Genomic DNA, 12695 nt, shown 5'->3' with positions numbered 1-12695 from the left:
CTTTTCCATTCAGATGCCCTTACTGGAGCTCCCGTTGTGGTACAGTGGGAATGAATCTGACTAGCATCCACGAGGATTCGGGTTCTATCCTTGGCCTTGCTCAGTGGGTCGAGGATCTGGAGTTGCCATAAACCATGGTGTAGGTCGCAGATGCGGCTCAGATCCCACATTGCTGTGGCTGTGTTGTCGGTTGGTAGCTATAGCTCCGATTCGATCCCTAGCCTGGGAACTTCCATATGCTTCACCTGCAGCCCTAAGAAAGAAATAAAAAATAAATAAATTTTAAAAACGCAAAAAAAAAAAGATGCCCTTACTGCCAAAAGGCTCTTAAATACTTGTTTCCAATGACAGTAAGATTTGCTGAGTGTTTATTGTCTGTACAGATTAGCCCAAGTTGAGGCAAAGTCCTTCTGAATGTACCGCATATACTACCAGCAGACGCTCCGCTTTCTGAAGTGCTTTGCAAACTTTATCAAAATTAATCACCTGGCAGAGTGTTTGAAAGGGTATACTTCTGTAATCCATACTTTGAAAAACACTGTTTAGGGTATTGACGGGACTCTTGGCTGTCACCACATCCATCGTAATGTGATGAGCGACATTCCTAGAGAGCTATATGCAAATACATTTTTGGTGAAGCCAGTAGAATTCTGTCTGTGACTGACACCAGCCTTTCTGAGGCATTTTTGATTTGATGTCTGGAAACACTTGAGTGTAACCAGCGAAGCTCTCTGTTCAAAGGAATATCTTAGCGGTTTATTTGCTAAGGTCCAGGATATATTTCTTATGTGAATACATATTCCCCTTCTAATGGATTAATACAGATTAGCACATGGGAAAGTTTCTCGCAGAAAAGGAGCAATCATCCTTGTATCACGAAATAATGATGACTGTTGAATCTACTGGCTAAAATCACTATGTCTCTCTTTTCTGTGTCATTTTCTGTTCTTCATTATGGAGACGGTTGTAGTTGTGCTGCTAACAGGTCATAAGCTGGAGAGGGGCTGCATTTGTGATTGTGTTTCCAGAAGCGTCGGTCCGTGGGGAGTTCACCCTCCCCTTGGCCTTCCAGCTACAAGATGGGGTGACATTGGGGAGAAGAGACTTTGAATTGGGGCTGTTGATTCTCAAGTTGGCTCTGGGCCCAAGGCTCCTACACTCAGAAAACAAACCCAGATTCAAATTTTAAACATTCATAAAAATCAGAATGGTGATATTTTTGACCTACTGCCAACTTGTTTAACTTTTTTTTTTTTTTCAAAATCAAATTGCTGGAATATGGTGTGTGAGATTTTAGAGCCAATTTTTCCCCCCTCCTGTTGGATAAAGTTCCCCAGAGTGAGAAATCTTGTGTCAGGTTTTAGCCACGAAAGGGTGCAGCTCTTTGTCAATGATAAAACTGCAATTCTCTGCATTTAATGTGACGATTTACGCCCTTGGCATCTTACGGTGTTAACAGGGCTGAGGGGCATAAATTCTCCTGTTAAGGCAGGCGGAGACCTCACCACTTTGGCTGTGCCATCCCATGTGGCTCTGGTCGGAGAAGTAAAACCAAACCAAACACATTCAATAAGAGCAGATGCTTAAGTACTTTTTAAACCGATGGCTTTGTGAGCTGTTTTCGCTTAAGGAGAGACTAATTTGAAACACCTTTCTCACCAGTTCATCCTGTTCGGGCGGCAGCTAAGCAACTCCATGGGGCTGCTCCTGCTCTGGGTGCCTGCAAGATTAGGTCCAGGGAAGGCTGAGCATGGCCCAAGCCGCCCGCTCTTGGCCACAGGCTTCAGAAGACATCTGCAAATCATTGTGCAAAACCAAAAAGTACAAATTCACCACAGCCTGACTCTCTAGAGTTGAGTCTGATATTTCCTGTTTTGAAGGTTTCCTTGGTATCTTACACATCGACTGTGAAACATCAGCTGCTTTAAGTGACTTAAATTTATAGACTCTTTGATCAATTATCTTACCCAGTTTCTCAATAATTGAGAGGAGAGTTGAACCATCTCCTTATGTGAATATGACTTAATTTTTTAAAAAATCTAGTCTTTCAGCAAGTGCTATAGACAGAACCTTGCCTTTGTTTTCCTTAATTTGCTTTAGCAGTGGGATCTCTTCTAATGATATTAACGCCCTAACCCGGCCCCGCCCCAGCGCTTTCCTGCTAAAGCGGATGGGAAATGTTGTCAATGGCAGATTGAAGGGAGAAATTTGCCTTATCGCTGATTCTCACTCTTCGCTAATTCATTGAATTTGTAGTATCCTTAGGGTTATTTTTTGCAAAATAGAATAGTGAAAGAGAAGCAGCAAAAGAAACCACCCCAGACAATGGGCTAGGTCTCCTAGCTGAAGGACAAGTTGAAAGCAACAGTACCAGTTTTCATTAGGCCGCTGTATTTCCTTTCTAGGTGGGCTAAAGTGATGGCTATGGCTTACATCTCGTCAGTCACTGACATGGAGAACCGCAATAACCAAACTTGGCTTGTCTAGAAGCCAAAGCAGCTGAGCAAATACCCCATGGTCTTTATGGTATTGTGACATTTGTGTGTCATGTACTGATGAAGCTTACCAAATACTTCTATACTCATTCAGACATTTCCCAGATGAAAATCCTCACTTATCTCTACTTGAATACTTCCAAGGAAAGAGTACTTAACATTCCTGGGGCAGCTCTAGTTCACCACTAGTCAGTTTTCTCTGTAGAATGCTTCTCCTAAGGCCAAATTTGTTTCCCTAAAGCTTCATCCATTTGTTCGTTTAACCAACTAACAGTTTCTAAGTACTTTGTCTACAGGCTGATGGCTATGAGACAGTCTTTGGTTTTGTCGTGGTTCTGGTCTAGTTCAAGATTCCTCAACCTTTTTTCCTCATTATTACTCCCTTAAGAAGTCTTTTCAGACATTTTTTTTCTTAAGTGGCAGCCTCCATGAAATTTAATATCATAGATAAGAAACTATCCCAGAGGATGAGCTAGGTCTCCTAGTGAAGGATATGAAATTTTAACATAATAGATATACTATATATCTAATTATATACCATATGTATATTTGTGTTTTTAAAATAAAAAAGGTCCTTTTGCTTTTCCAGAATGAATTTCTGCCCTGTGGGAAGAAAAGCACCCCTACTGAGAATGCATGGTCTAGTGGGGTTGCAGATACATAAGCAAATATCTAAATCCCAATATATCCGCCTAAGCACCCTTTCCTCTACTTTATTCTCTGCCCCTTCTTGCACAGACATCCAGAAAGACTATATATTTCAAGTACTTGTTTAGCCATTTGTAGTGGGTTGAATGATTGCCCTCTGCCCCCCCCCCCAAAAAAAGTTGTCCACCAGGAACCTGTGAATATAATCTTCTTTGGCGATATTGGTCTTTGCATATATAACTAAGGATTTCAGAGTGAGATCATCCTGGATTACTTGGATGGGTCCTAAATCCAATGACAAGTGTCCTTAGAAGAGAGAGGCAGAAGGAGATTTGATACAGACACAGAAGAGAAGGCCATGTGAGATGAGACAGACTGGAGCCGAGGAATGCCAACAGCCACGAGAAGCTGGGAGAGAGTCTCCCCTTTAGCCTTTGCAGGGGGTATGGCCTGATCCAAACCTTGATCTCAGACTTGATCAAGATCAAGATCTTGGCTTTTAAAACTGTGAGAAAGTAAAATTCTGTTGTTTATAGCTACCAAGATTGTAGTCATCTGTTATGACAGCCACAGTAAACAAATAAGCCATCTCTCCTCCTCTTCCTAAAGGCACACATACAGTGTCTTGCTCACCTGTATGGTCTTAGTGCATCGCCTGGTGATGGACGCAAAGCCAGTGTTCAGTTTACATTGCACAGTGGGAACAGTGAGTAGGCGGCAACTCTAAGCCTACTGCCTCCTCTGCTAGATGGAGTTATCTGAGGGTTACAGCCACGCACTCCTTCCCGTCTGCCTGCCCTCTCCAACAATCTTCTGTGGAGGCAGACTAGTCCTGTCTCTCAAATTTTCATGTTAAGAAATATGCACTTTCAAAATTTATTCATTTATTTTGGCCATACCCACGGCATGTAGAAGTTCCTGGGCCCAGGAATCAAACCAGAGGCACAGCCATAACCAGAGCCACAACACTGACAACGCTGGATCCTTAATCTGCTTAGCCATGAGAGAACTGCTCAAACATGCATTTAAAAAATTCAAGAATGTTAAAAAATATAGACATGCATTAACTTTACATAAACTGGATGATATTATACAGGTTCTCCTGTAACCCGCTTTCCCCTCTCATTAAATAACATGTCATGGGCATCTCTCCATGTTGATAAGTGTAGCTACACATGATCACTTTAACAGCAACTGGGTTTCCATTGTGGGGATTACTATAACTGATTTAACAAATCTCTTCCTGATGGGTGCTAATGTCCTCTTAAAATCGAATAGCCTTTTTGACACAGGGTAAATCTGGCCACGCCAATAGAGTGAACTATCATTACTTTTGATTTGAACACTATACTTAATGTGGCAGATAGTTTCATTAGTTTTGTGAGCTAGTTGCTACCTTTTCATGGGACAGCATATTGCTATCTTCTTTTGACCCTGTGATTAACTAAAACCCCTATGGTTTTTAACCTGAACAGTTATGAAGTGCTCCTAATTTGTGTTGGAGCAATTGATTATACATACTCAAAAATAATCCATGTGGGAGTTTTATATACACTTAATCATAGCTTAGGCATGCAGGTTTCTGCTTTTAAATTGAACTCCACATCATAAACATTCTTCTGGTACACTACTGATTTTTCATTAAACTTTTAAGATTTTACATTTATTTCTGTTTATTATTGAGAAAAATGGATTTTCTTCTGTCATTTCAATCCACTGAGATAGTTCTGGAACTACACTTTGTGCTCCATTATACAAGTCATTCACACCTAATAAGCAGGTACAGGCAGACCTCAGAGATATTTTGGGTTCGGTTCCAGATCACTGCAATAAAGCAAATATCACAATGAAGTGAGTCATGAATTTTCTGGCTTCCCAGTGCATATAAAAGTTATATTTATACTATACTGTAGTCTATTGAGTGTGCAATAGCATTTTGTCTTAAAAAACAATGTATATAACTTAATTTGAAAATATTACATCACTAAAAAATGCTATCACCTGAGCCTTCAACAAATCATGGCAGTAACATCAAATATCGCTAATCACAGATCACCATAACAAATACAGTAGTAATGAAGTTCGCAATACCGCGAGAATTACCAAAATGTGACACAAAGACATGAAGTGAGCGAATTCTGTTGGAAAAATGATGCTGATAGACTTGACACTGGGGTGCCACAAACCTTCAATTTGTAAAAAAATGCAATTATCTCTGAAGTACCATTGAATGAGGTATGGCTGTATTTTATTTTCTCCTCTCTGTTAGGGATTGCAGTGCTGAGTAATACTAGGTAAGAGAAGGAACTCTCTTACCTCAAAAGGCTTTCCCCCCTGGTTGATATTAAACTCCTAATGGAATCTGGTCTTCCATTATTTTCCTCTCATATAATATCTCTGTCAGATCGTACTGGCTTTCGTCTTGTCCTGTATTCTCCAGAATGCTTAATACAGTGCCTGGTGTGCAACATGAGAAATACCCATTAACATTCATTGTTTTAAATTGAACTGTCCCCAAGAATATAATGAATTCAATGCGGTGGATCTACACAACCTCTTAGCAATCAGCACTTTCTTTTGCACTTGCTCATTAATCATCTATTCAATAATCCATTTCTGGAATTCACGAGGGACGGATGCCAAGCTCACTGGATTCCAGCCACCTTTACCCCTTTCTTGAAAGTCAGGAGCTGGGAAAGCTTTGTGCAGGAAGTGGGGCTCTGAGTTGGCGTTGACGGACAGGCATGATTTGAATAGAGGGAAAAGGAGAGGCCATTTGGAAATGAGAATCTCTTCGCAGTACATGTGGTTGGAAGACAGAATTGTTCACAGACACAGAGAACAGTTTTATGTTAGTGAAATCTTGGTTAAGTGAGCACAAGGATAATCTGGAAAAAAAAGACTGTGGTGTTGGAAGCAGAAAACAGCCTATGCCCCCTGGGGACAAAGATGGAGAGAGGCAGAGGAAGCCAGGCCCTTCTCTGCTTCCTACACCACATTCCTTCTGCAAGGCTGTTCTGGTGCTTGCTTGGCCAAGACTTTGCTAATCCCACCATCTTTAAATGTAAAAACCTCTAATATGTAAAAATGTATCATCAGCACACTTGTGTTCTCTTTTATTTCTAGATGTGGCTGTAAATGCCTCAGTGTGGAAGCATAGGGAGGGTTGAGTAGGAAGACCAAAGTGGGACAGAAGCCCCTTTCTGTCATGAGCTGGGAATGGTTAAGAAAGTATCTGGGATATAAACCTCACTGATTCAGACTACTTAGGGGTAATACAAGTAGGAGTGCAAATTCTGAATTACTAAATACTTAGGAAAAGAAAGGTGAGCTGTAGCTGTTCGGTAACTCTAAGTAACGAATGTTTGCGCCAGCAGCGTTCCTCACAATGCAGCGTTGCTGGTGCCGAGTTAAAATGGCGAGATCACAAACATTAAGATTTCTTGAGTTTCAAACTTCTGTAAAGTTTTTATTTTATTTTTTATATCATACCACTTTATTTTTTATTTTCTTTACATAATGATTTTTATTTTTTTCCATTATAGCTGGTTTACGGCTGTAACGTTTTAAGAGCCAAAAAAGAGGTTTATTCCATTAATATCACCCCCCGTGCATCTGCAACCCCTCTGTCCCACCTTCTGCCAGACCTACAAAGACTTGAAAATCACAGGTTACAAAGGAGCAAAACAATATGTGAGATTCAGTCGTCACTTCTGAGATCCCACCGAGCCCTCTGCGTCATCTGTTGCAAAACAGGGGTGTTTGTTGAGATGGGGGTCAAGTGGTGCTGGAAGGAGAAAGGCTGGGTCTCAATTCACCCTTTAGAGCAGGACAGGCCTTGTTCATTGCAGAGGCTCAGCCAGTGGGTGAACCAGGCACGCACAGTGGTTCAAGAGGGCAGGAGGTAGCAAAGGCCTGTCTGGAATCGGGCAGATGCCCAGCACAGGGCCAACGGGGAGGTGAAGGCGTTGCCTACTGGGAAGGTAGGAACTGCTGATGTGCCATGCAGATCCAGCTATTGACCATGGCCTTGTGCAGCAGTGGTGCAGCTTAACCCTCAGTGGAGGGCAGACCATCTCAGCACAGTTCCCCAAGCAGAAGCCTGGCTCTACAAAGTGCAGAGGCAGGGATGGGATAAAGTGGGGTCTCGGTTAAACTCAAGATTTAGGTACAGACACCACCTTACCGCAAGGGGGCCAGTATGAGAATGGGTGACACAGGGTGGGTTCCCCAGGAAGCAGATTCTGTGACTCAAATCAGAATACAGGAGGTATACTCAGGAATGCTCTTGGGATCAACTTTTCTGTGAAAGGAAGAGATGGGAATGGGACTGAAAAGAGAGATGGGAGCTGAGATGCTATCCCAGCAAAGGCCATGGCTGACTTGGGAGAATTCCTCAGCACTGTCCTGAGTTGCAGGATGAGACCTGAGGGGGTCAGGCCTTTATATTCCCATATTGATTGGTCATCGGATGCCAGTTGCTGCTGGAAGGAGGTGTGGATTTGGGCCAGACATTTTTCTCCAACAGAAGCAAGTCTCAAAAATGGTAAATAGGTGAGGGCCTTCTTCTGGCTGCACTCCCAGCAGCTGGGGGATTAAGTTCTTCTGACCTGAAAGGGGATTTGGGGAGCACATCACAACATCCACCTCAGTTAGTTACAGCCTGGGGGACAAAGTATCCTCAATGGCCATGAGTGATAGAATGGAGATATTAGAACTCTGAGCAACATGAAAAGGAAGACATAATATACTAAACCCCACTGCATTGACCTTGATGGGAGGGGAGCCAGAGGCAGGGAGGGGGTTAGGAAGGAGTGGGAGGAACAGTCCATTACTATTTGCATACTTTCTCTCTCTGAACCCAGTTGCTCTGGACCCTTGGATGGGACGGGGGGAGGGTGGGCAATGGTGGCTCAGTTTATATAGGTTAAGGGATCAGTGATCCCGTCTATGAGAAACTGAGAAGGACAGAAACGGGGAAGTAAAAGGACCTCTGTGGGACATTTCTCCCTCTTCATTCTAGCAAATCTTGTACATCATGACCCTGGGGCTTATAATGCCATAAAAATATTCACACAGTCAAATCTAGTCACCATGTGCAAACATGCAATTTTAATTTTAAGAAGTATTTGTCAAGGCATTGATGCAATTTTGTTCCTTAGGCCTAAATTAATAGTCTTTTATTGTGAGATTTCCATTGTGTTGTTCCAGCCATTCTGGGTTTTAAGGCCAGAGCAGGAGATTTTTTTTTTTTATTAGTTAATTAATTTTTAGAGAGACTCATCCCCTCTCTGCACAGCTCAAAGTGGTCTTTGATTTAATACCACTTGGAAGGCAGGAAGGAGGGAAAATTATTTAGATTGAGTCCAAGAATAGAAAATTCTTATGCCCCCCCCCAAAAAATTTCCCCTTTAAAAAAACGAAGTGAGTAAGCCATGGGGAACTCATAATAGAGCATGTTTCAATGTCAGCATTTAATATGTCACAACATTTGGCTCATCTTGGCAAATTACGAGATTTTTCTAATTCCTAAGCTATCATTAAACAGCTGTTGTTTCTTTTCTAAATAATATTAACTCTGCCCCCTCCCCAATCAGGATTTTCTAGGTTTCAATAGCCTGAATTTCCAATGCAATAGTGTCAATTTCACTTTGGAATTCTTTCTCAGATCATGGATGTCCACTGCTCATGCGGGGGTGTGACTCCACAAGAAATGGTCAGGAGTCTGCTGTTCGTGAAAAGACTCAGCTGTAGCAGCATCTGGACAACACACTTTCAAAATGGGGTTATTTCATAATTGCATCGACTCTGTCCAAGAAAAGAGAACACATTCAAATTCCCTATAATTCAAACCATTTGTTAGCGGAGCTCTCCGTCCTGAGCTAGAGAGGACTGGTATCCTGGAGAGACTGTTGTGTTCCAAGTGTCCATCTCCACTGGGTTTCAAAATCTCATCCTGGACTTGGTGCTCCGACCAGAGAAAGTGTGGGAAGAGATGCTTTCCGAGTGAGAACAATGAAACGCTGCCCTGGGTTGGGCATGGGCTACGTCCATGTGCTGAGATCTGTGTGTTATCCATCCCAGCACCCCCAGGGGTCCATCCAGAGGCTGGTGTTCACAGGAGCATCCGTTATTTATGTGGCTTTTTACTCTGCTCGGGCAGAACCCTGCCGTGGCAGGAGACAGCATGACTTAGGGAGAAAAGCACAGGCTTGGGAGCCCGAAGAAAACTAGGTCTGATTTCCTCTGCGGCACATTCCTAGCCTTAGGCAGGTCATTTAACCTCTCTGAACATCAGCTGCCTTGTTTATAATGATCACACACACACACACCCTCACTCACCTTACATGGCAGTGATGAGAATTCGAGATAATATATCTAAGTTGCTCAGCATACCGCCTGGCACATAGAAGACACTCAATACCTGGAAGTTATTATAATTATTAGCTATTACAAAATAAAGTCTACGAAAAGGGTCTTTCTGTATAATCTAAATCCCCATTATGCTCATCTTATGCCCAATCTGGCAGCAAAAAAGGGCCTCTGACAACATCCATCTTTCCATTCACAAGTCACACAAAATATATGGCCTTCTTTTTAATGGGTTCCCAAAGGTCTGCTAGGTTTCCTGGCAATGAGTCAGCAATTCAAATCGGTCCAGGTACAGAACAAAATTGTGCCAATAGCCACATTCCATGCACAGAACACTCCCCAACTGGGCCATACATGTAGCAGCCGTGTGTGCCAGTCTCTTAGGCCTGGCTCACCAGGCAGCTGCATAAATTGCTTTGAACGTGAGGTTATTTATGGCATAACCAACCTTGCCTTTGGCCTAGCTCTTTTCTCATTTCTTAAATGATAGTATTAGTGCTGGGGTAAGACATGCAACGTAGGAACCCGAATTCCACAGACAAACGCTGCCAGGTGCAGACTTCCTGACTCCAACTGCGCTGGACCTTGTCAGGGTATTGTTGGCTCTACAATTCTAGGCTCTAGGGTGGCAAGAACTGCCCTAAGTGGAGACAGTCCACAGCACATCAGTGACAGCCAGGCCGAGAGCAACAGTAGGATCTTTCTGTCATTTTGCAGTTGGGAGAGCTCTCGGCAGGGTATCCTGGCAGGGGTTATAACCTTAGAAGTAAAGTTAAAGGAAACTATAAACAAAAGATTACCTAGGACTATTTCTAACTTTTGCCTTTCACTTTACCCTTCATCTGAATAAACTTTAGATGGAATGCTTTTTTATTCTTAGCTTTCCCTAATTTTCATGTCAAATTAGCAACTTATTGGAGCCACACTTGAAATGTAATGGGTTTTACAGATTTTTTTTCTGATCCAAATTCTCCCCATCCCTCATCAGTCCAGTGTCCTTTTGTGGCAGGAAAAGCGAAAGAGGGGTGTAAGCCTTGGCACTGATTTTAGGAGGAAGGGCCAATAGGAGAGGTGTGAATTTTTACAATTTTGCTTTTGCTCCAAGTCCTTATGCCCTATGAACCAGCTGAGAAAGTAGGTCCAATTATAACTGGCTTACTGGGACTAAAATGAGATATTTTTTAAAGCCATGACCATGTGAATGGTCACCAGCTTCATCAGGGACCGCAGCTCCAGTGATGCAAAGGTGCCAGGAGGTGATGTACAACTTGGGATTGTGACCAAGTCTCTTTTCACTTTGACACCTGCATTTTTACCTTATTCAATCATTCATTCAAAGGAATAGTCATTTCAAAGGAATATGTGTTCAAATATTTATTCACATTGTACTATGTGACACACCTTGTGCCAAACACTGGAGAAATCACTGTGAATTTTGTTTCCTGTGTGCTCTGGGGAAAGGGTGCTATGATGCCCATCAAAAAAAAAAAAAAAATCAATTCTTACTTTATTTGCGGGTGAATTAGTTAATGAAATTATTGCTGTTGGTTATAGTAAAGGCCTTTTAAATCATATACTTGGTGTTATACAGAGGCAATTAAAGAGGAAAGTTAACACCCTGAATATCCTGTAGGGATTCTGGCATTTTACCATCCATGGTGAGATGCAGGGTAAAGTGCTGCCTTTTGTCCTTCAGAGTCACGAAGGTTAACCTAAGGAATATACTAAGGAAATATATCTATATCCATGTTCATATATATAATATCTGTATCTACATCCTTTTAAGGATATTTCATTGCCTTTTCTGACACCTCCAAAGAGTGACATTCCATGACATCTCTGAGATGGAGAAGAGTGCCACTTGTTGAGGGTAAGCTACCTGGGTAGATGTGGTGCTACCACTAGCTGTTTAGCACACTTGGCTTCTACTCCTTCAAATTTCCTTTGAGAAAGTGCCCTTCCTCCACTTCTACCACGTGGTGTGGGTGGAATTTTACTCTCCTAAAATTTCATGTGATTGGCTGAAGCCAATCACATCACCTGTTTCCTCTGGCTCTGGTGTTGCTTTAAGGAGAGACCATTAATTCAACAATATCCATTGAGATGACAGGAAAAAAACCCCACACCTTTGCTAGAACTTCTAGAAAAGAGATTCCTTTCTCTCCTCCACGGGATTTACCAGATGGTGTGGTGTAGTGTGTGAGGATGGACACAGACATTCACTTGTCATTCCAGGAAGAGCCCTCAACTTCGGGGGTGATGCAGGGCACGGAAGACACTGTGGAAAGCTCGACGATAAAGCCCAACTCACAAGGAAGAGCAAAGACATGGAGAGAAGCCTACTCTTTTGTCATATGGGTTTTATATGCAGTAGAGCTGACTTACAATTTCATATTAATATCAGGTGTATAACAGTGATTAAATATTTTCTAGATTATACCCCGTTTAAAGTTATCACAAAATAATGGCTATATTTCCCTGTATATATTCTTCTTGCTTATTTATTTTATACCTAGTGGTGCATGTCTTTTCATCCCCTACCCCTATCTTGTCTGTCTCCCCTTCTCTCTTCCTACTGGTAACCCTCTATATCTGTGAGTCTGTTTCTGTTTTGTCATATACATTCATTTGTTTTATTTTTTAGATTCCACATATAGGTGACAACACAAGGTGTCTGCCGTTCTTTGATTTATTTCACTAAGTAATACCCTGTAGGTCTATGTATGTTGCTCCAAAAGGCTGAATTTCATTCTTTTTTATGGCTGAGTAATATTCCAGTGTGTGTGTGTATGTGTGTGTGTGTGTGTGTGTGTGTGCGCGTGTGCGTACACACATCTTCTTTATCCATTCATCTGTTGATGGAACACTTAGATGCTTCCATATTTATATAAACAGTGCTGCTATGAACACTAGGGTGCATGCATTCTTCAAATGAGTGCTTTCATTTTCTTCGGATATACACCCAGCAGTGGATCATATGGTAGTTCTACTTTTAGTTTTTCGAGGAATCTCCATACTGTTTTCGACAGTGGCTGCATGAATTTGTAATCCAACCGATAGCGTACTAGATAGAGTTCCCTTTTTCCACATCCTTGCCAACATTTATTTGTGTTCTTTTTGACGAGAGCCTTATTGACAGGTGTGAGGTGATATCTCACTGTGGTTTTGAGTTGAATTTCT

General features: G+C 42.0%; 1 long non-coding RNA gene across 6 annotated transcripts in view; it reads right to left on the bottom strand.

The window, feature by feature from the left end:
- Window positions 1–4777: 4777 nt before the first annotated feature.
- Window positions 4778–12695, bottom strand: part of LOC102167346 (uncharacterized) — a 55091-nt gene continuing 47173 nt past the window's right edge. For 2 of the 6 annotated variants that reach the window (XR_002340316.2, XR_014834064.1), the window contains 2 exons: window positions 9486–9567; window positions 6583–7753 (listed from right to left, as the gene is read on the bottom strand). This is a non-coding gene — a long non-coding RNA (uncharacterized LOC102167346). Of the gene's footprint in view, window positions 4968–5459; window positions 5601–6582; window positions 9311–9485; window positions 9568–12695 lie in introns of those variants that run through there. The other 4 variants (XR_014834062.1, XR_014834066.1, XR_002340315.2 and 1 more) reach the window with 4 other exon arrangements.

The sequence above is a fragment of the Sus scrofa genome, chromosome 18 (assembly GCF_054392235.1).
Source record: "Sus scrofa isolate SSC_HxYL_T2T_F1_AM1 chromosome 18, Sscrofa_HxYL_maternal_Yorkshire_Landrace_v2.0, whole genome shotgun sequence".
In the NCBI taxonomy this organism is placed as follows: Eukaryota; Metazoa; Chordata; class Mammalia; order Artiodactyla; family Suidae; genus Sus; species Sus scrofa.
This window is presented reverse-complemented; position numbering and strand designations above follow the sequence as displayed.